The 25,166-nt window shown below is 38.6% G+C and overlaps 1 long non-coding RNA gene across 3 annotated transcripts; it reads right to left on the reverse strand.

Annotated features, from left to right (window-relative positions):
* Nucleotides 1–15,045: 15,045 nt before the first annotated feature.
* Nucleotides 15,046–17,512, reverse strand: LOC139611907 (uncharacterized). Of its 3 annotated transcripts, none has more exons than XR_011686384.1 (4): nt 17,200–17,512; nt 16,907–17,064; nt 16,359–16,393; nt 15,046–15,184 (listed from the first exon to the last, which is right to left on the reverse strand). It is a non-coding gene; the product is annotated as an uncharacterized lncRNA (long non-coding RNA). The 3 variants fall into 3 exon arrangements; XR_011686385.1 differs by lacking the exon at nt 15,046–15,184 and adding an exon at nt 15,229–15,354; XR_011686386.1 differs by lacking the exon at nt 16,907–17,064.
* Between the last annotated feature and the right edge of the window lie 7,654 nt (nt 17,513–25,166).

Consider the following 25,166-nt stretch of genomic DNA (forward strand, 5'->3'; position numbering starts at 1 on the left):
GTACTTGTCAACACTGACTGAATACATGAATTTTCTTTGCTTGTCTGTCTGTGTGTCTTTCTCAGCGCTCATCCCTTGTACAAATTTTTAGGTGTACAAATTTTGCCTCTTGTAAAAATCCCTCAATAAAACATTTCATATGGTTCCATCACACAAAGGCGGATGCACCTGTGACCTAAACAACAACTTATCTACAGGCCTCCTGTATCTAAGCTGTCTGTCCTGTCTGCCTGACATACACTGACTGCAGTGCTTTTCAGCTCACAGCTATGTGACTTTCTGGAGGAAAATAATGTCCTTCAACTACAACAGGCTTTAGGCTTATATAACTGCTGCAACTCGTGAATGATATTGATAAACAGCAATGTTATTGCACTCTATCGAAGGATCAAAACATTCTGTTGAAAAAGCTACTTTTTTGTGAGTGTTGACAACTTAGAGTTAGTTTAAATCATATGTCTCTGACAGAATTCAGGCTGTTGCTGCCAATGGCTCTAAATCCAACCCTGTCTTCTTCTTGTGTTATGTTTTTTTTTTTTTTTTAATGCACAGATTATGTTCTGTGGTAACATTTTTTTTTTTAAGTGGGCTAGGTTTATTTACCACACAGACTTCATGGGGAGGTAGTTGGGACATACAAATCATAGTAATAGTCTGTAATTTCTTGGAGACAGGGTTGTCAAATGAAATCCCCAGATGGTTGACGAAGGTGTCCCACAAGGATCAGTACTCTCTAAAGAAACATTTATTTTCAAAGTGAGCACTGCAATGGTAATTTTTATGCAGATGATGCAATTGTGTAAGCCATCACATCTTCCCTAGATTGCAGTCTTTGATGACCTTGTGTATTGGTTATTCAAAGGTTGTTCTAGACTTCAAAATAATAATAATAATAATAATAATAATAATAATAACTGCTGTCTCATAATGAAATTGAATTGTTACAGTATAACATTATAAACACTTCGGAATTTGGTAAGATTGCAGATTGATGAAAGTTTGGGGACCTATAGGCCCAACAGAATAATTGTGACCAGAGCTTGGCTCACAGATGCAGACTGAATTGAGAGATTGAGGGGTTAGATTGAATGAGGGTGTTAATTTTTGCACTTTATATTGAACTTTGGCACTGTATAGGGCTGTTATTTTGGTGTCTGGCCTGTGCATACATGGGTAGTGAGGGTTACTAGGAGCTGTCATATCCTCTGGCGGGTTTGGGTGGTTTTTCTAAATATTTTGTCAGACTAAGACGCTGACTGGCACCCCAACTCCCCTAGAAAACTGCTACAGAAAAGTGGAATCCCAGATGGGACACAAACCCACAATCCCTGGCTTAGGACAGATTCTTCATGTTCCAACTGAAATCCATGCTTTCACAATGAAATCAAATTGTTACAGTACAACAGTATGAATATGTAGGAATTTGGTAAGATTGCAGATTGTCTGACAAAACCCACAGTGAAAAGTTTCTTTCACCGTTGCAGACAGCAAAATATTCTTCCACATATTTTACATCATGAATATCATGAATATGTTGTATTACGTGACAGTGCCCCAAGAAAAATATATGTTAGTACATATTAAGTTTATACCAATGCAGGGTTTTGTGCCAGTGACCCAAGGCGCAGCATGCATTCTGTTGCTGTTTTGACACATTATATCGGTTATGTTACAAACAGGATGTAATGTCCACTGAGATATTCTTTTATAGATTGGTATACTGAAGCGGAACTGTTCTAAACAACCATGTCAGAGATATCTCAAATGACATTTAAGATTGATCTTTTTTTTCTCTCTAGCCAGCAGTGAGAGAGGGTTGGCTCTAACTGCATGAAACGGGAGGGGGGGCACAATCCCTGACAATCTGATAGGCTACAAGGCAACACCCTACCTTGTCATGCAGAGTGTAGCTACAGTGAGTCATGACACAGAAACAGGTTCTCTCTCTGAAGGCCCCGGCCTTTCTTCTCCTCCTAGCACAGCCATTTGGGTTACTGCATAAATCACCTCTAAGTCGCCTTAAGTCCAAATCCTCATGAGCTGTGAATGGCGTCTAGCAGTAGGACTGTGGGATTGCTGAAAATTGAATTTTAGTCCTGCGGATTTACTTATTGTTGGGGGTAATCATTCATGGATTTGGTTTGGTCTCAGTTGCTTTTTTATTTGCAGTGGAGATAGAGGGATTTTATATATGCATGTCATTAGAGGGTTATAATAGGCCACTGAAGGCAGGTTCCGCAAATTGGATGTGACTTGTATTATGTTTTGGAAGCATTTCAATTCATGCAATAAGCAGTAAGGATGATTGTCAGTGGTAGCCATTTGATTTGAATAAATCCAAGGGTCATTTGTTTTTTCAGTATATTAAAGAATGAACCTTGAAGAATCAAAGATATTAACATTAATGCTCTCTGAAATGTGGTGAAATATAACATTGGGAAAGTGCTTTGAAATCACCTGATGATCCATTTATTACTTAAAATGATCATTATCGTCATCAAGCACCTATACAACAAAGCATGCAATGATGGCGTGCCTTTCTCTGCACTACGGCACACTGTCAGGAAAACAAACTGCTATTAGCATAATAATTCAGTGAACTGTCATACAGAAGACTTGAGGGATGTGTTGGCAGGTATCTGTTGATTGGCTGGTGTGTGCCCATTGGCGAGGCCTTTAAACTGAGTGGGGCAGGTTGGCCATCAATAATTCAATGGGCGTGCCAGCACAAAGGTAAACAATGGCTTTAATTAGGGGAGGTCTGCACTGTGGACAGGGAGATTAATGAAAGGGCAGTCATTTCCACTGGTGCCCAGAGACAAGAGGTCTTTCACTGTGACGGAGGTGCGGCCAAGCAGAGCACAGCCATCCTGAGTGTGAGTGTGCGTGGGTGTGTGCGTGCATGCATCCATGTGTGCTTTTGTGCGTGAATACCTGACAAAAAAGAGACACAAGAGAGACAGCCATTAAACCATACTGTATATTTGTTGGTATATTTATCTACAAAGCAACTCTCTCTACACTAATATTTTTATCAGGTTTTTCTAAGTGCATGCATGCAAAGGTTAGGCACACTAGGTAGTGAATTCATCACCAAGGAGAGTCACATCGGGACCACCTCCACCATTTTCTTGATTAACCTCAGGATTGAAAAGTACAATATAGATGAAAGACCTTTTGAGCTGTGTCACAGTTTGAATATAAAAGATGTACTTTTTATTCATATTCATATTCATATAAAAGGTATCATAGTCCAATTTATCTCGCCATCCCAGAGAAAATATTACACCACAATAATGTGATTGTGTTCTTACCATTGTACATTCTGCATACTTTATGTTTTTCAAATGAAGCTTGAACTTATGCTGGAGTATAATATAGTTTTATACAGCATATTAAATGATTCAGTGGGAGAATAACAACTATATGGGCTGTTATCTTTTTTCTCTTCTTTGGAATTTTCCTTTTTCATGCAATCATTTTTTTGATATTTTTGGTTTGGTTGAATGACTTTAGTTATATCTTATAAGCATCTTTAATGTCCATTTTTTGTTTTATTTTCTCTCCCGTTCCAAGTTTATTGGTTTTGAGCAGCTTATTATTCATATTTCATTAGTTAAGGAAAAAGACAAACAAACAAAAAAAAAAAAAAAAAATCCTTTCATCAATTTGTTTTGTTCTGCGATTTTGGTCGCCTACCTGATTTATGTGACTTTATTAAATTCCTTTTTCACTCTGCCAGGATTCAGTCCCATGTTTCCATGTCCCTTTTTAATTCTGAAGCAGTGTGTACCTGTGCAGATCTGTAGACATCTCATCATTCAGAACACTGTGCCCTCACAGTGAAAAAAAAAAAAAAAGATGTTTAATTTAAACAAGAGCTCATTCATGTTTGCCTTGCTGATTCAGTTAGCAAGAAAATCCTCCAGATGACCTTCACTCTTTTCACTAAGACTTTTATCAAACATGGCTGACCAATCAACTGTTTCAAGCCACTCAGCTCAATTCACTGCAGCAGAAATGTGTGTCTTTTAGCATTAAAAGAGCAAGAGTGAAAAAAAAGAGTACTGATGGCATTAACAAGAGACGGTATAATGGTGCAGCAAACAGAAGAATAAAACATGTTTAGCAAATAGTAACCTACACGTGTAAAAAAAAAAAAAAAAAGGAAATGTCAATGTCAAGAAATGTAAGAACAAAATAATGGGGGAAAAAAAAATTGGTGGGCTGATATTCTGGACCATTATGATTCAGATGATGTTCATATCTGAATGTATATTTGATTAGTTTCTGTGAGTTCAGTTAAAAACGCTGGGTAAGACGCAGGTTAGATGCCAAAAAGACAAAGACACGTCTCCACATCAGGTTCCAACCATAGCAGTCTTCTTTCATTTTAGTGAAAGAAGTTTAGTTTTTCCTAACAAAGACATTGGTAGCCTCTGACACATTTCATCTTTTCCTTCCAAAACAGCAGCTAACTTCTATGTGGCTCCTGTGGTTTAAGTGGCCCTGAATTCCTTTCCAATCTGTTAAAGGCAAAAATAATTGTTAGATTATGTTGAAGGTCATTCAGTTGGTTGGTTATGTTTTATAATGTCCACTGATTCTCTCTGGTGTATGATGCAATATAAATGGTGTTTAAAATCATAAAATAAACCAAACTAGAGATGCACCCACTGTTTTTTTTCTCCTTGATACCGATTCTGATGCCCATACACAAAGTACCTCCTAATACCAACACTAATACTCTTTTTTCCAATAAGTCTGTAAACGTCTCTGTGTGGAACTAATTAAGACATGTGTAAGTTGACATGAGGGTAATGAAATGGGGATGTTTACTTACCAGAATGTGTGGAAATGTGTATGCATAATTTGATTCACTGCCAATGGATAAACATTGCGAATAGAAAATGCTAAATTGTGTCATTAACCTCTTCCTGTCCTTCTTCTTGGTCTTTGCAGTGATGATGTATAGCATAGCAATCACCTAAATGAGCTCAATGCAACTTGATTGTAGGGTTTTTCTAGGCTCAGTCATATTTATTTGTTAGTATGACCTTGGTGAGAAGTGAAGGGATTCTTATTTTCTTTTTTTCTTTCACTAAATACTGCCAACATTACACTCATCTCATTTGGTTAAAAAGCCACTGATTGTTTGGTCTGTTTCTACAGTATATTTTCTTATTCTTATAGTGTGATTATGAGGCTGCGTGTATTTCTTGAAAGGCTAATCTCACTCACAGGAACATTAATTTGATTGCAGATGGACATCAATTCTTAATGGTGCACATGGGAAATAACCATCACTGTTTGCTTTGAAGCTTAATTTGTGTTTCAGTCATACATATATCATCCCAGTAACATGAATCTTAAAATCTAGTGAGCTGGAATCCGTGACTAAAAATTATGCTGCATTTTTAAGAAGAACTCAGCGTGACAATTCTGACCATAAAATGCTCATATATGGCCATCTGTTACATTTATGTTCAGCATTTTAATATGGTGTGGCTCTCAAACAGTTGATTAAATGAAGCAACTCAAGCACAATGTATTCCTGTTTCCCTTCAGCACCATGGACAGCAACATTAAGAAGCTCTTAACAGCTGAATGCGAGCACGCACTCCTGAGTGCGGTTTCGGGACACGAGTTATGAACTTCAAGAGCATTTGTATAAACGCTCTTAGAATTCATTTCCATTTAACTAGCCAGATGAGCTGCATTGTTTGGTTCTCGATACAAGCTGTGTTTACCAGAGCACAGCCAATGAATGTTCCAGTTAAATCCCCACCTGGGCATTTTTTGCATTAAGATATGCTGGTCTCACCCTTAAAACACAATGAGCACACAAAACAGAGACAGAAGCTGCCTCTTGAATACAGATCCTGACAAGAAAACACAGGCAATGATAGCATTATGGAGAGGTTTGATTCTGAGCCCAGACCTGAGTAAGCCCAAGCCCACTCGAGCTGATGACTTTGCACCAGTTTGGACTCTAATTTCTCTTCGAGATTCTGGTGTTTACTGTGCTTTGTGTTGACAAGGGCACATCTGAGAGGCAAATGCTCACTCTCTATTGTTTAATTTCCATAATTTATGTGTCTGTGTTTGAACACAGGGACATGTGCATTTGGATTTGCCCGAGTGCAGTTTGAGAGTAATTTATTTTGTGGGATATACTGACCTTCACATTAGAGATTAGAGTCTATATCCATGTGGTTTCTGCTAAAGTTTCACCAGAGTCATGGTAATCCCATCACACTCAGCTAAGTCACTGAGAGCCATGTGTCTCAGTTCGTGTATTTGTCTGTTTATACGGCTGTTTGTGTGTGTGCATGTGTCGCTGTGCATGTGCCTAGAAAAATCCACTAGCACTGATTTAAGCAGGATTTAAAACGTCAAATCTTCGCCTCTGAAAAACAATGCATTGTGAGCCGCCACCTGTCAAACGTTGCAGTAGAGGGAGGCCCTCAGATCTACCACCGCCTCTCTCGAAAGACCTCGCGTTTGAGCTCCCAGCCGCAGGGATAAGAGGACAAAAAAAGGAAACAGACCTATGAACAAAGCCAGTGCATGTATATCCCATGATTCCCCCATTTCAGACCTGCCCTGGCTGCATTTCCTCTGCCCCCCCCCTCCCCCGGCAATCATTCATCATGCCGTCACACACAGAGCGAGGGGAAGCACGGCTCATGTATCTCTGCCGTACGCCAGCTTCCTGGAACAGGCGCAGGGGCCACTGCATAATCAGCTGGTTCTTTTATACCCAAAATACCTCATCTGCATTAACTTCATGGCAGCTGATTTATCTTATCTCCACTGAATTGATTTACTGTGAATCACCAGGATTGTACCACAGATATAATCAGGTTCATGTTTACAAAATAAGCTACAGAACACAATGCCTGGAGTGAAGCATTCAGCGGTTTGCAAGAGTAATTCAGCGGATTGTTTTAATGGGTCAAGAAACTGGCCACTGGAAGAATTTGTTCATAAAATCTTGCTTTGCATATTTCATAATTGAATATTTAGGTCACCTGCACTGCGAGCATTTAAATGTGATTTTGTGTGTGTGTGTGTGTGTGTGTGTGTGTGTGTGTGTGCGACCAGTTATGCTGCTGAATTGTTACAGTTTAAATAATGCATAATCCCTTTTCTTAATTGTGTGGGAGTACATATTTTACATATAAAGTTGATTCATTGCAGTTTAGTGAAACCCACAGGGTCTAGTTTACAAAAAATAAAACCTACTTGCAAATATGATATATATATATATATATATATATATATATATATATATATATATATATATGACACCAGTCCAAGATGCTTTTGGTTTGGACAGGTCTTGTTTTTATTGTTAGAAGCCATGTAGTTATTTCCAGCATCACTGATCTGCCTGTGCCTCTCTGCAAGCAAAGATATACCACTGACACCTCTTTGTGTTTTGCTCTTTCTCATCAGCTTTTATTGCTTTTAAACCGGTGCATATTTTCAGCACTTTCACGCCATTTTGCTGCTTTAAGCTTTAAGATTTATATATATTATCAGTCTACTCCTGTGCCACTTTCGTGTGTTTGTTGCTGTGGTATTTTAAGCTGCATCCCTGTCTTAAGCTGTTCCTGCTAAAGCGATGTGTCAGGCCTTATTCCCACACCCAGCAGGTTGTTGTTCTTCTTGATAGCTCACCAACAGGCATATTACCAGCCTCGGTTGTTATTGTCACTGATGTACAGCCCCAAGACATTGCCTTCCTCTTTTCACAGTTCCTCAAAGTGTTATGTGTCATGTAATAAGAGTGTACACCTTTTGTCCAGGCTGGGTCTGCAGGGACCCTAGAGGTAAGGGGAGAAGAGGGGAGGGGGTGACGTGAGATTGAGACGGCACGTCTGGTCCCTGTCCCTCAGAGACAAATGGGCCATGGTCACCCCCTCCCCGACGTCCCCAGACATCCCCAGATGTTCCCAGACCTCAAGCGGCCAGAGTAGTTGACAGGCCCGAGAGACGCAGAGTCACAGCATGATTAATCACCACACACAGTGTAGCATGCAGCTCGGCTCCTGCTGGCCCCCTGCTGAATAACTGGCCACAGCACTGCAAAACACCCCCCACCCTATCAAGAAAAATATTGACTAATGGAGTACAAGTATCAAACAAAATAATCTGCCAATTAAGTAGGTTAAGGAGAAGAGCCAACTTGGAAGTCATAAATACATTCTTTGCTGAGTTTGAGCAACACTCAAGTGAACATGTGATTAATCACGAGTATACTGTGAGCAGGAAGAGCCAATCAGAGACATGGGTTTTACCCTACATGTAACCCATTGCTCATTCTTAATATATGTTACACTGTAAAGACTTGCATTAATTATGTATTAATTAAACAAAAAGTTCATTTTATTGCTCTATTATTAACATGAATCTAATACAGTGAAAATTTTAACTGAATATTCAAAGTCAGTGAATATTGTTCATTCATCAATTTAAAAGATAAAAGATAAAAAATACTTAATTGATGCCTATAGGGAAATTCAAATTCTCCAGTAGGTTATTTATGTATTTAGTTAAGATTTGAGTTTGTATCATTTTTCACTGCCTTTGTCTGAGTCGTTAAATAGTCTGATGGTCTAATGTGGAAACCAAACAATGAATTAAGAGTTGCATGGAAACCTCATTGCTTGGGCAAGAAATTGTCCCACACATGATGCCCCTTACAATCACAAATGGTTATTTTTTTCACTTTCTTTTTTTTTTGTCCAGATTTAATAAAGAAGGTATAAAATGTTGATGATAAGAGCTTAGAAGGTGCTGGAAGGTGGATTTTGTTTCCCTCCAACAGAGCAAGAATAGTTGTTTCCCTGTTTCCAAGTCTTTGTGCTAAACTAAGGTAATTCTCTGCTGGCAGCAGCTTCATATTTCATGGACAAAGGGAGTGGTATCGATCTCATTGAAATATTCAGGAAAGTAAATATGTAACTCTTCTCTTAATTTATTTGAGGTGTTTTGTATATGTTAATGTCTTTTTATTTGTTGGTTTCGTGAGATGCTGCGTGGTATATAGCCCCCCCCCCCCCCCCCCCATTTCCTTGTGTTTCCTGTGTGTTTCTCTCTCTCTCTGTGCTCCCTCCAGATCGCTTCAGTCATCTCACCTGCTCCTCATCATCTCATCAGCTCTGCGGTATTTAAACCCTGGTCATCCTCTTACTCATCGCACTCATCAGTTTTGATTCCTGGTGTCTTTTGGCTTTTTTTTTTAACTTGTATAGTTTCTCCGGTGCTCAAGGCCCATGACTCACCACATCAGCCAGCCAGCTGCTCCTCTGCCTTGCTTTTCCTGCCATCGGTCGCATCTATTGTTTTCCCAACCCAGTTTGGATGAAACTAAGCCCACGTCCTCATGAAGAAATCCTCAACGAAACAATTGAAATCTTCTTCCCTAACCATTTTTCCTAGACCTCTATGGTGTGTAGCTTTAAATGTTACCGCTGCAAGGAACTGTGGGATGGCATTTGGTCCTTTCCTTTTGTAAAGGAAAGTCCACAGTATTCTATGCTTAAGTAGATAAGATAGGAAACGTAGACACTCCTTTCTTCAGCATTTAGAGAATTCAGCCAGCTCTGATTATGGGTGGTACTTAGATACTTCCAGATCATTTTGCTCAGGCTGGAACATTCCTAAGCAAAAAAGGACTATTTGACCACACCCACTATCCCTAAATCTTAACCTAACCAATACAAAAGTGGGCATGTTTTAATCTAAACTGGGTTGAAAAAAAACAAGCGTCCTCGCCCCAGCTTGTCCTGTCGCCTGTCGCCCACAGCCTTAGACATCCCCTGCCCTCAGTTTCAGTCTTCTTCATTATCACCACTTCCTTTGAATTTAGCAGTAAATGTCTTTGAAACAGCTTTTGTGGAAATAGCAAATGGTCATTTTGCAATGAACCCAATTCAACAAAATAAAAATTAAATAAATAAATCATTGAATACTTTGCTCAGAAAAATCTAAACCAGCAGGGCAGGGGATTGTGTCTTCACATTGTAATGCCAATGGTGAATGACAAAGTTATTCATGTTAGAGAATACAAAAGGATTCAGTCGTCCTAAATTAAGTTATCACAACTTTCATGAATAATCCTTTTTGCAGTGAACGCAGATCACAGAGTGCAGAGAGGACAACTAAGAATAACACCTACTCTCTGATGGAAACACTGTGCACTGCATGGGTAAATTATTATGTTTTGCACTGCACAGACACAACAGCAACACACAGAGACTTGTGCATTTGATGATGGAATCTGACAGTGTCACACAGACCTCTACAGTATGCATTTTATACTCACTTGATGCTGCTTTCCCACATCCCCTTCAAACATGTGGGTGGTTGAAGCCGTCATTCCATTTCGAGGGGCAGTGTGGGGTCAGTGAGCAGAACAGTTTAGAAGCTTCGAAAAGTGTGACTGCAAATGGATGATCTGATATCACTCGCCTACTTTGTCGGACAACGATTAGGGCTTTGTAAGCTAATGAGTCACTTGTAGCTTATTGAGCCTTGCTCATCAGGACTACTGGCATTTAGAAGGCTTCAATCAAATCTAAAGAGATATGACAGGATTTTTTTTTTACTCAGTATAAATGTTTTTCTTATTTTTGAGCAATAATTTTACATCAGTCCTGTCTTGAGCAATTAGATTTTTCTGAATCTGAATTCTGAATACACCTTGCTATTTATTACTGTAACAATCTATTTCAAGTCATTTTGCCTATAATTACATCCTTGAAGTGAAACTTTGTAACTTTAACTGTCGACCTGAATTAATATGCAATGAAACACACCATTGCCGAGTTCAAACCATGAACATGCTTTGCTGCAGCAGCCTTACTTGATCTGGTATGACAGTTAGCACCAGTAACTTATGGCTCATATTACTTTAGATAGGTATTGTTTTAATTGATTTCATCAGTTGCTCAGCTCGCTCAACTCAGTGGACTTTACTGCACTTGCTTACATGCCTACTTAATAGGCATGTTACCATTTTTTTTTCTTTTTCACGACTTTCTAGAAAGTCATTTAAAATCTGATGGAAACTTACCTATTGACCTGCACTGGCCAGTTGCACCGCAGTGATTGATCAGCCAAAATTCTGTAGTTTCCGACCTTGTAGCATAAGAAAATTCTAAAAGTCAAGTCAAGTCAAGTCAAGTCAAGTCAAGTCAGTTTTATTTATAAAGCCCCAAATCACAACAGAAGTTATCTCAAGGCACTTTCCAACTAGAGGAGGTCTAGACCTTGCTTTTATAGTATTGAGGTTTCGTGAAAGTTAAAAAAAAACTTATATACCTTAATCTTTCTTTGGTTGAAGATGCAGCATCTAATTTCTGAAAAAGTCTTGGAAGAAGTTCCTTCCTATTTGAAATTGGATGAAATATGATACTGGCTAGCTGTCACTTGTACTATCACCAGAAGACTCCTGTCTTCTATGTGCCTGCGACTTAAAGCTGATGACAATGTCAAGTACCACCTTAAGAGTCCTTATACATGTAATGTGGATGCATTTCCCTTTGCTTCATTGAGAAACAAGCCAATACAGATAATTCACTCAGTTCACTTATTACTTACATAATCCCTGTTGTTATCAGGCGTTCTGTACATACAGTATTCTCTGGAGGATGTTGAATACCTAAAGTATTGTGGGATGATGGCATATCATCTGACAAAACAAACAAGCCACTGGGAACATAACTGTACCTGTAACTGACAGTTCAGTGATGGCTCATTATCCCTTTATTGGGTTACATAAATAACGCTGAGGAGAGGAGTCGTGTTATAACTCAGAGAATTTCCATTATTCCGCCGACGCAAACCAGGATCATTCAAATGCAAATGTTTCCGAACACAGGATTGCGCTTTCAGTCCAATACTAGTCTTTTCATCTTCAGACGGTCATTCTGGAGCCTTGTTGGAGAGGAACCTGGATGACCAATTTAAATGAAAAATAGAGCGCTTTGCCTTTTTATTGAGCATATCTTTAATGTTTAGAGCATTTTCTGCCAGGATCAGTCATAGAACAAGGCAAAGGAAGTATCAGCTGTCACCCTGTAACTCTATTATATATTGAAGAAGATATATGAGTGTGTTCTTTGTTGTTGAGGTTGAGGTTAACCGCCTTACGTCTTCTTTTGAAGCCTCAGATCTGGCATCAAAGCTAGGCCTGCAATGAAAGGATGCTAGTGCTCAAATCTACAGTGACAGGATCTCTGTGGGTCTCCTATTAGGTGTCACATATGACGAAATGAGAAATGTAGAGCAAACACATTCAGCCTGTATTAGAAAAAGAAAAGTGCTAGTTGGCAGAAAGTGCAGTCTATCCTCTGACTTTATGTGTTTGACAGATGAAAGGTCAAGCTGACCCAGCTCCTGCTCTGGATGAATGACTGGAGGAAGTGCAGGTCATAGGTCGGTGAAAAAGTGAATGTGTCACAGTGGATGAGAGATAGAGGAGGAGACAAGGACGTAAAGGGAGTCCTGGTGTTCACATTCAAACAGTCCTGGAGCAATGCCAAACCTAGGCCCTGGCCCAAATCTTTTCAGATAGCAGAGACAGATTGCGAGTTACTGTATATTCCTTTTTTTTCATTCTTTCAATTTGGATGATTTAGGACAAGAATATCTTTGAGGAAGTTGAGAGCAGCTCTGACATGGTGGCAGGATAGTCTCAAAAAGACAGATGCTATCTGCAGTCTGGGTGACATTACTTAAAGAAAAATTGATAAACCTTGAATTGAAAAAAAAAAATCCTCAGAGTATCCATTTTCTATCAGCAGTGTTTTTGTTTTTCTTAAGATTTAAGGAGACTGTGTGATGCTGTCTCCTGTCAGTTTCACCCCTTGAGTCTCACTGTGGTAAATAAGATTCAGCATAATAAGGGCATAGCTTTTTATAGCTGGGAACAAGTGGAGAAAATCACTATTTCATATGTCTGTTGATCAAGCAGAGGGTAGATATCATGACTGGATTTTTTATATAAAAGTGACTATATGTACAGTATTGTTTTCATCAAGAACATAATTTATTTTACTGTATATCTGTAGTTGTTATACACCATGTTTTGTTATGTTATGTTTTTGTTCTGTTGGGTGGGGCTATTCATTTTTTCAACCAATCAGAAGCAATTGTACAGAGCAGATGAGAGGTCAGTGTGGTAATTTTTTTACTACTTTTAAGTTCCTTCACAATAGGTTTTGGAAATATGGATGACATGGACAATGCTCTTTGTTGTGGCTGACCATGGTAACGGTATGTAAGTTGGCTACAGGTGTTTGCAGCTAATGTTAGGTTAATTAGGCTACTTAATTCTCTCATAACAAGGCTGTCCCATTTTGAAGGCTCCTTGAAATGCAATTGTATACAGTATTTATGGATATGGTTATGACACACTGGATTTTAATGGCTGTATCACTAAATACTTGCATGTTTTGAAAAACGCTCTAAAATTACATGTTTGCTAAGGTGACAATGCTGTTTTGTGGCCGTCAGAGTTCTGATGGGAGCAAAGGAGGAAGTCAGGTGGTGTAATTACAGTCCATGTAGGGAGGAGGTCAAGGATCGATGGGTCAATATAATACTAGGTCATTACATGTTTTCTTAAAGAGTGACCATGATTGTTCCATAACCTTAAACACATGGTTATTATTGTAACTGAAGCAGTTATTTTAACTCAAAGTACAATCTTGCCATAAACCTGACCACGTCTTAACGACAGCATTGTCACATCTTTAAAAAAAAGTATTTTTCAACAGTAGTTTGTAACAGTTTTGGAAGGCAGAGACAATGATGTCTGTTCTTCTGATATGGGCATTAAACCGGAAATCTTTTATGTCTCATTTTGGAAGACAAGGACAAACATTGTACTTATTTACTTATACTTTACTTACTTATACTGTAGTTTATTTTGGAGGCCTTGCTGTAATAGACATGGTTATGTTGGCAAATCATTGTGTGGAAGCTATTCCTAAATTGAAGTGCTGGAATTAGTAATACATCTGCTGTGTCTAACAGAAGCACAGGGATCAAATCCTGGTGGGTGTATCAATGCTTTCTTGGCCAAAATTATTGTATTTAAGCACTAGCAACAGTAATAGTTTTAACCATACCAAGCCAAAGCCATTAAACTGTAGCCATTAAACTGCTATGACCACCAATTGCCATGACCATAGCTGCAATCACGTCCCCCTGCTGCTACTTTAACCATAGTTGTAGCAATAGTACAAGAAAAACTGATGATTCAGCAGTCACCCCACAGTCAGGCATGGCTGCTACAGTCAGAGATTAGGCATTATTGTGAGGTATCACGAGATAATGCAAAACTCAATGCAAGGTAACACAAAAGTTCAGAGAAAAATGCTTACTCTGACTTTTGGGGTCTCTGTGCAGTTATGATAGAGTTGCTATAATGTTTTTTTTTTCTTTCTTGTTTGTCTTCAACCAGTGACAGAAAAGATTTACAACCTTACATGAAAACCTGAAATGCATATTGTGAGTAATAATCAGTAAAGATGCCACAATGCTTTTGTTATAGCAGCTCATAGTTTGTTAAATTCAGTAAACTGTTAGGCAGACATGTAGCTGAGTTTGTGTTGAAAGAAAGGACACCATGAAATTAGGTTAAAATAACTTAATTTACTTGGTGCTGAACAAAAATAAATGCATGCATAGAAAATCTGCAGAAATGACAAACTGACCAAACTGACCCTGGACTCCAGCTAACAGAGTGTTAACAGAATCTGATAAATGACAGTCAAAGGTTTTTCATGACCTGCAGGCAGCTTCACATAGCAGTTATCCTCATTTCCCTCCTTTGACATGTCACTCACACATACTGCAACATCTTTTCGGGGAGCGTGATCAATTTCACGGTAGTCTGCAGAGTTCCCAGAGAGGAAGTGAGTTTGAGAGGCTGTGATAGCATCGGGCGTCCCCTTCCTCACCCACACTCGGGTTGTCTAATCGGCCCTCCAGCTGCATCCAGCCAGATGAAGGGAACCCTGTTGACTCCTAATCTGTGTCGCCCGTGATCCGTTCCCCACCTCAGCACTACATGCGCTACTGAGTGCAGGGGAGAGAGGCGGGGAGTATCCGTTTGTTTTCTTCTTGTCATCGTGGAGGTTCATGGAAACAGAGGCATGAACCGCTTGAGGAAACAGAAGACAGGATGTTTGGTTTCACTTTGTGCAAGCTCTCTTTTCCTCTGTCATCTCCTCCGCCTCCCTATTCCTACGAACCCTTTCTTTGTCTTTCTTGTCTTTCTCTGTTTGATTCCTGGATTTACATTTTTCATGTCTCCTTTGTTTCTCTCTCCCGCTGACAGAAAAACAAGGGAAAGAAGTAAACAATGAATTTTTGATTACACACAGCAATTCATTTTTGTACTAAATGTATGTTAGAATGATGAAAGAGCTATTTTTGAATGAACCCGAACTTCTGTATGTTCTGTGCAGCTGTGCGGTGTACGAACTTGGACAGTTGTGCGTGTGCATGCTGGGGGTGGTGACAATTACTTCTGCAAATCACATTTTGAATATGTCATAATCAGTTCCACTTAGCTGCACTAATTCACAAAGCATGTTCCCAGTGTTTCACAGCTCCGTAATGAAAAGCTCACAGGGTTGAATTCCAAATTTTCAAGCATTGCTCTGCAGATTAATCACTTTATCATAAATTAAGCATAAGTGTGTAACATGTAAGTGATTAAAACAACTTTTAAACATGCTTCATTTGCCTGATGCCTTTTCATCTGCACTCACTTAAATGCTTGCCTTTGCAGGCCTTCCTGTGTTTATTTCCTCATTTTTTTTGCATTATGTCTATTCCACATTTAACACGACATGAGTTTAATCCCCTGTGGTACCATTCCTCACACTGTATAACACTTAACCAAACCAAAACACTTTCACATTTCATGGTCATTGTATTATTCATTTGATGAGAAAGTGTTTCCTCATTATTTGCATTATTTCTATTCTTCATCTAACACGATATGATTTTAATCCCCTGTGGTACCATTTTCCACATTGTAGAACACTTAACAGAACCAAAACACTTTCACATTTCATGGCTATTGTATTATTTATTTGATAAGACAGTGTTGTACTGTGACAGGCAATCAGATTGAGCTATTAAAAGTTTGCAGGAGGGACCTTTGTGGAAGAAACTTGACATGCCTTTATACCTCCACAGGAACCAGAAAAAGCTAAATATTGGAAATACCTCTTTAATCAACATGTTTCAACCTCTACATCCCCATAACAAACCATTTGAGAAAATTAGCAAGATAACTCTGCTAACCATACACATTTCAGACTTACCAAGTCACTTTGTTTGATTTAATCTCAACCTGAGCCTATGGAAAGTGTGAAGAAAAACATGTTTTAGTCACAAGAAATTGTGTTTTGCCTTCAAAACACACCATTCAGGGAACTGAAACACTTGAAAAAATCGACTAATAGAGCACACTCTCCTGATCAAAGCATTTCGATATATACCTCTGTTAATTAATCTCTTATTTCTTTATGTGAAAGGCCGCTAGTTAAATCAGAAATAATACAAAGCTCCCTCAGCCAGGATGCTGAAGTCTGAAACTTCCAGTGCTGACAAATTTATCTACATCCCAGCTCATTAAGACCGAGCTCAACCTCGCCTCCTCTCCATCTCACAGCATTCTCCTCGTATATATATCTTTGTCTCACTTTGTCCCCACCCTGCAATATCCCCCTCTTCCTCTGTGTTCTTTAAGAGAGAGCTGATGGGAAAACATCCCATTGCAGTGTTTAACAAGGCCAAGAGGATAGAAACCTGCAACTGCATCTTTAAAAAAACTGAAAATAGAAAATGTATGAGAGGAAAAAAAGCGTACAGTCTGAGCCCATGCAGCTACATGTGCCATCAGAGGAGGTAGCGCGCAGCAGGTCAGATGGGTGTTTGGATGACAGCACAGCAGTCAGTGGCTCAAAGGCTTCCCATTCATGTATTTGCAGATAAATTCATGATTTCCAGAAAATATGTGAGATGAAACTGAAAACAAATTTAGCACAACTGATATCCCAGAGCGATTGGAAAAGGAGATTACTGTGCACTGCTCTTGCATTTAAGACATCTATTAAATCTGTCTTGTAACAGGTGAATCAGTCTGTCTTTTCAATCTCTTACCTTCATCAGAGCATGGATTCTTTGTTAAATGGCAAGAGGTAAAAATTCAGGTCTTCCTTTGCGCCATGTTGCAGCTGTAGGCACTGATTTAACATGAGAAGTGATACAAACCATTAATGATTGGATGGTAAATACATGACAAAACAAAACCCTTGTAATACATCCTCACCAGGCTAGGAATTTCATCATTTTAGGGGCAAAGCCATTTGGTCTTTGGTGCCATAAAAATGTTTTGGTCATGAACGCCAGTGAGTGATTTGAAGCCTATAAATAAATAACTTGATAACTTTCAAAATAAAAGACATGTTTTAAGATGGAGTCCATTATCATGTATAAATTAAGATGCATCATGTCATCATGTATCAATCAAAATATTTCAGATAAACTGATCACTTTCAGCAGATAAATGTAGGAACAGGCTTCAAGTCTTAAACTCACATTTTGCATATTCAAATAATGCATCTATATTTCCTTCATTTTCATGGGCGTGACGGTGTCCCGTAGACAAGGACTGGAGCTTGTCAAGCGGTGAGATCAGTTCTGATATTGCAGCATTACATGCACGTGCAAACATGTGGAAACTAAACTTACACATTAAGCATTAAGAGGCAGTGGTAAGTAAACAAACTGTGATTTATCATCTCTGTGCAAGATCTGCAATAAGTTTAAGACAGTATATTGTTACACAAGTAGTGCAGCTCCTTTCAGGAATAACCCAGTATGTTGGTTGTGTGTGTAGCAGCAGTGAGGGAGACAGAGACAGTGGGAACGACCCAGAAAAGATCTGGTGAGAAGTTAGCTGTATAATATATGCACACAACCAATCTAATGGTTGAGGACTGCTGCAGTGATGCTTTTAAAACAACCTTGGGATTTTGACATTAGCAGGGACACAAAGGCCATGGTGACTTTTGGGCTAACAATGATTTTTGGGGCAGCACTGCCAGAGGGAGGGGCAACAACGGTCATGGCTGCCATGGTCACCATAGAAGTTCCTACCCTGATGGTCACTTTTAACAATAACCTAGAACAGCTATGTTAGTATATTCTTTAAGGCCCTCATCATCTGATTATATTGATGATAAATGAATGAAATAATAACAATAGCCTAGTAATAACTATAACTCTATGAAAGGTCATAAGTGGAAGCTGCTGTATAAACACATAATAATTGGTACAATTGTAAAATACAGTTAAAATACCACAGGTAGGTCTGTATGGGTTATGACTGTTCATAAAACCAACTGTACATTAATTAACTTAAACATACCCTTATATCTGCTTACAGCTACATTATAATATGTTGTAATCGGTTTGTTAAATGTTTATATTGCTTATAAATGCTAAACAAGGGGACTGAATGAGGACTAGAGGAAGATAATGGGCTAGCAGACCCACCCAGTGTCAAGGTGCCCTGACTGAAAAGGCCCGCTCTCCTTTGGTTTTTAGCCTCCACTTGGGAATTAGTGTGAAAAAAACGGAATAATTTTGAGTCTGGATCTATGATAATAACCTGATTTATTGAAGTTTAATCGGAGGACATTGTGAAATAATGTAGGAGAAATGGGTCATCTGCTTAAAGGCTTAAACTGATGTGATGCTTCTGAAAAACGACCTGAACACCTAAAAAGAAAATAGTAAACGACTGGTCTCTGTGGCACTCCATGTGTGCACTGGGTAGCAGAAGATTTACAGTCTCCTCCATTCACATGAAATATATACAGTGAGATAGGGAAAAAAAAAATCTAAGAGTGGTATCTGATATGCCAACCCAATTTATGTGTCCCAAAAAAACATTTCACATGTAAGTCACAAACATATACCTCTCTAATCCACTTAAATAAGAAATATTTGATGTGTAAGTTTCTTGGTAATCTAATGTGGTCTTACTTAATCACCAACTAATCACAGTAAATGCAAAAAGCTGATGCACAGCTTTAATATATGGAGGCTCAAAGTGTCTGGGTGTGAAGCTCCATTAAATGTTAAAATGACATGACAGTCCTCAGTCCTCATGAATGACAATGTTTTGATATTTTCTGAGATAATCTGTACACATTATCATTTAGAAATTCATCTGAAAATAAAGCCATATACTTGAAGGTCACCACATTCCTTCATTGGCCAAAACAGCCCTGTGTAAAGGAAAGAAATGAGTAAAACTTACTAACTTAATAAATATTTCCAGGGTGATGACCCTAATCCAGACTTTTCAAATGTCTGCCTTTCACACTTTCCTCTCTGCAGCAGTACACGGTGTCATGATTGACAGTGGCATGGAATTGGTGTGCCAATTTTCTGGCAGGGGAAATTTACTAAATGAAGATTCACAGCTCAACAACACACACTGAAAAGAGGGAACACACGACACTATCCCAGTGTGTTCCTCAGTCTCTTTGCCACTTGTGAGAGGCCGTCAATATAGCAATTTGTCATGCTGTATTTTTTGTTAGAGTTCAGCACAGACTACAGCTATCACTCAGTTTCTTAACCATTTGAGTGCTACATGACAGTTTATCTTTGATGAATCAGAAAATGTTTTGTTTACAGAATATATATATGCTTAAATGATCCATACAATCGATGAAACGATCATACATTGTGATACACTATTGTTTAAACTGTAGAGATGAGAGATGATATTTGTGGCTGAAAAAAGGAAGATTTCAATGCAAACCAAAAGTGCTTGTATGACACAAGTACTTAGGGGCTTAATAAATATGGCATTTAAGTGGATTTAATGCTCCTGTTTGTTTAGTTTGTTTAGTTTAGTAAAAAAAGGAAACATCACTTAAGGTTAGGAGCGTCAGCTGAAGGAAGTTTATCTTTTAGCAATTTAATGGGAAGTATCAGCTACAGTGCCATGTTTTGCTGATCATCTTCTGAACCTTTTGTGCTAACCCAACTGAAACAGAGATTAAACATTTGCTCAAATTACACAAGTGAAATTGGTGAGATTATAGAACCAAATTTGCATATGTGACATGGACCATGAATGGTAGCGAAAATCAAATATTGTATCCTATAAGTATTGTTTGGTTAGATCTACTGCAAGATTGGGACAGTCTAACATTGCTGAAAGGTGATTTCCTGTCATATAAACACAAGAGCAAGTAAAATGTGCAGTTCGCACGCCTGCCATCCACCCCAACAACCTCCTTCTGACTCTGCTGTTAATATATGTACCACTTCATTCATTAAAAAAATTAATCATATCATCATCCAGCCAGTATTTGCTGTTGCACTTTAGTTGTATAGATTACACACAGCTGAGTATAAGTATGATCAAAGTTTAAACTGAAAATATGTTCCTACTCCTCTAACATATTTAATACAGTTTTCCATACACTTGTAGAGCTAAATGTAGCAAGGAGATTTAATTCAAATGGAAAACTATAGCTTGTGGGTTGAACAAATAAGGTTGTCAGCAGTAGTGAAAGCACAGCACTGCAATGCTATGCTATGTCTACTTTTAACAGAGTGTAAATAATTCAATGTAAAGAGATTTCTTTCTCTTATCCAGCCTTCATGATCTACGTTCAAAGCAGTTTTCACGCTCATCCAACTGTAATTTGATGTAAGCTGGGAAATCCTACACTTTAGACTCTCAAAATTAGCCACATGAATAAGCATTCGAAATGCCATCCTGACTTGTTGGACATAAGGAGAAAAAAAGTATTTTGGTGGAAGGAGGGGTTACATGACAGACATGATGTGTATGCGCGGTTCAATAGGGAAGAAACAAGACTAGGTCGCAACCTAGTATACGGCTGGACCGCCTATGGTAACATCCTGATTTTATAAACGTGATGTCATCTGACAAATTACCAAACAAGTTAAAGACAAAGACTGTGCTGTGATTTCAGCTGTATTTTCTTATATTACATTTACTATATTTTTCTTTTATTATCTATTGCTGTGCTGCAGTAAGTGTATTGTCTAGTTTCCAGTTGCTGGTGTTTCTGTAGTTTACATGCTATTCAGATCTGCTAATTTCTTCAGCAGTTACCAATGACTTCTCTCTCTCTCTCTCTTTCCCTCTCCCTCTCCCGCTCTCTCTTGTTCAGTGTGTCTTATGTTAAGTTCTCCCTCTTCCTCCTTTAGTAATAATGATACATTTAATAAAAGTACTTTATTTACCATAATGGTGATGAGTCTCAGTGAACTGGAAGAACTCATCCGCTTCACTGCAGTTTCTGAGCAGCCAGAAAACCAGAGCAGCTCTGTAGACTAGACAAGAAGTGTAACCATAAGCTCCCGGTTGGCATCCATACATCCAGCCATGTACTTTGTTTATACCTAGTCTGATTTGAAGTCTCTAAATCTAGCAACAATCAACTAAGTTGGCTGTACAGGCTGTAAACATCCCTCTTTGCCCAACACAGTGAAACAGCATTTGGCTGATCAGTGGTGGAAATATGATCAGTCAGTCAATTAGTCAGTCAGGGAAATTTCAGATAATAGGGCTGGCCCCACAGTCCATCCATCAATTCCCTTGAACACATTCAGCCATTGATGATAATTTGCAGGCTTAAAGTTTATTTTACCTTTTGCTCAATGCAGAAATAAAACTCAACATTATCTTGTTTTTATTCAATCATTTACTAATTGTTCCTTCTAAATATGTAGCTTCATATTTAGCAATGATGCTAGCAACTCCAATTCTTTGGCAAAATGATGCAGAAACATAAATAAACTCCATAATGATTTTTCATGTTTTTGTACTTCATGGCTGTTTATGGGCTGCCAAGTGAAATGCAAGTGTCTGCAGCGGCCACTTGGACTGTTGGGTTATAGATGTTCTTATTCAGCATAATGGGTAATTAATCATGGAAATAACTGGGATAAGTAAATGATGGCCTATAAGGCTTCAGGCTTGTTTTGACTGAATAGCTGTAATCAACATTCCTGTAATGACATGTGGACAGAAAATCAAACCATTCTCTACTCAGTTTTCTGTAATCTGCATCCTGGATGGATGTGTGATTAAAGTGAATACAGAATTAGAATAAAAATTAGACTGGCACTTTTAAAACTTGGAGAACCACCATGAACACAAATGTGAACAGCTAAGAGTAGTTTTTAAGCTGTGGTTGGAAAGGGCACATCTTTTTTTTCTTTGTTTCATGAGTGTCAACATTTAGGCATTCAGCAAATTAAATGTTTCACACTGCATCTCTTTTAGGGCAGAATCTACTTCAGGGATAAAGGCACATTATTGAGATACATCTAATACATTAGTGTGACTACTACATTGTATAATTATCTACTTAATAAATTTCCCTCAGCTACTGTTAAGTGTTTTTATCAGAACTAAAGTGTCTCCACCAATCCTTGAACCATTTTCACCTCTATCCTTACTTAAACAATTTTTTTTCCTTGTAAATTTGTTATGAATGTCAATACAAAATATGTTTATAAAAAAAGGAAAAATATTCAGACTTAAAGTTACCCAATGAAATAGTGTGAATTCTTTTTTCAACAAGAATGTGAGAGTTGTCAGCACAACCAGCAGTCGCTGAGTTTTTAATTAAGATGTGAGTGAGTGTGAAGTGATTGCCTTTGTGATAGGGGTGTGCAGAAACATCATTTCCTTTCAGAAGCTCCTCAAAGAGTCTGGTAACTCATGACTGGGTTTTTGGCAGGGCTCTTTTTCAATTCCTTCTCTTTTCTGCCCTTTCAGATGTACTGTAGCTGCAGTGACAGTCATTCCTGAAGGCAAACTACAGGGTGACTTCTGAAGTGGGCCACTCTCTAAAAATGGATTTATTTGGTTTTAATTCATGGTAGAGTTTAGCCTTCGGGCTGTGCTATATCGGAGCATAAAAAGAGGGGAAAAAAAGAGGTCCTGGATGTCCATGTGAGATATTCTATAAAATACAGAAACATGAGAAAAGAAGATGGGTGGGGAGGAGGACAGCAGGGGACACAATCCATTTGTTGAAAGAGAGCAGAGCAGGGTATCTGGGCAGGGAATCAATAGGATAAGAGGTTATTAGCTGAGAAATGTCACTTGAAACATCGATCATCATCTCCATCGACTGCAGGGACATGTAGACACACAGGGTCAAAGCAGCTTATCAGTCAGCACTGATGGGAAACTATACAGTGAGAAATAGATGAAGAAGATGAGAGGTTTACATAAACTCACAAATGTGTACACACACAAGTATCCACGTGTGAGCAGTTGACATTTAATAAGTCTGAGGGTTTTTGTTCATCAGAGGAAATGTAGATGATTGAAGCTGCATCAATATATTAACAAAACTGAAGCTGAGTAAAAACTCCAAATATCACTGTGTAGGAGTATAATGTGACATGAAGCTGTATATTTGATCATATATACAGTATTTAGAAATACTCCTCATGAACCTAAAGAAACTGAAGGCAAACAGCAGCATCTGATATTTATAACAATTAAAAGACCTGTGATGACTTGACAACCCGCTGTGGGAATCGTAACTTCTTCTCTGTCAGAAGCAAAGGAAGATGAAGCATCACATTTTAAAAGAATGTGACACAGACACCATCATTTCTCTCACTTACACTCAATTTTTGCTTCTTTGTAACATGGCCAAGATCTTTTCCTAACCACCAATAGTTTTGGTTGGCTGAACGTATCTATGCTACAGCATAATGTGAAATATAATATATAATTCGTTTTCTTCTTTTATTCTTCACCACAGGAACAAGCATTGTACAAATTGTCTAATGTCTTAAAAATAGTTTTTATACTTTAATGATTTATTTTTACATGAGCCAAGTTTCACCTCTGCTCAATATCCAAAAAGGCTTTTAAGAGAACATACGGTATAGATTAAATGTTTCATTTGCACATTGCAAATTGTTCCGGCAATAAGTTGACTTGATATTCAAATCTTTTAATTACAAATTGGTGTTTTGCCCTTCAGCAGGTTGATTAGCTTGCATAAGAGGTGATGATGAGCATAATAAAATGTACGAAATGAAGGTCTGTCAGCTGTGTAACCATCACATGAACGCATCCTCACTCTCCTGTCTGCAGTCAATCAGTGCTGCAATCCGTCTGCCACATTTGCAACATCCCAGACTTAGGTATGTTGTTAGCAGTTTTCTCACATTCCTGCCTCCGCGTATGATGAGGCGAAATCAATAACTCATCCCACAAATTGAACTGGCATGTACAATACAGTCTTGTGTACGGGTTTCACACCATCCTCCGGGTGTTCGGCTCATCCATTAAATCACAAGCAGGGCAAGTGTACTGAGAAAAAAAAAAAAAAAGAGGAGGGGAGATAAGGAGAACATGATGGGCAGAAAATGTTGCAGGCACATTTCATTTATACGTTACTTAAATGAAAGAGTGCATTAGATAAATTAAAGGAGCATGGGAGATAGTGATAAGAGAGAGACAAGAGGGGAGAATTTCCTGAGGATCATTAGAGAGAAGAAAGAGTACAGGGATTCATTAGCATGAAGCATGGAGGGAGAGTCCCTGTCATGATAAATGTTCCTGAGGAGTTACCAAGAGCACGATGGCTTTACAAGTGATGCAGGAAGATATCTGAAATAAAACTTATTCTGTAGACAATTAGACAAAGTTTTTTTTTTCTTTTTTTTCATGCTCAAATATATAAACGTATGGAAAAAAAGATTACAAGAGGTTCTTCTCCAAGGCCCAGTCAATCCATCAGAGGCAGAAGTGTGCCATGGGACGGGGCAGTGCCAGTCACCTTGGACACGGGGTGTAGGCCAGTTTCACGGCACGCTGGACATTAATGCTCCTCCCTCGCTAGAGGTCAATAACTCTGCACACTCAATCACATGCACGGGCATGTGTGCATGCATGCACGCACACACATCTGCACAGCCATCATCACACTCACCTTTACATCCATAGGCAGCAGCACAGCAGTGATATGGATGGCTGGAGTGAGAAAATCACCTTTGAATGGGCAGCAGTGAGTTTCAATGTACAGTCCCACAAT

This window comes from Trachinotus anak, unplaced genomic scaffold (genome assembly GCF_046630095.1).
Source record: "Trachinotus anak isolate AG129_WGS33_773 ecotype Australia unplaced genomic scaffold, CSIRO_AGI_Tana_v1 ptg000028l, whole genome shotgun sequence".
Classification (NCBI taxonomy): domain Eukaryota; kingdom Metazoa; phylum Chordata; class Actinopteri; order Carangiformes; family Carangidae; genus Trachinotus; species Trachinotus anak.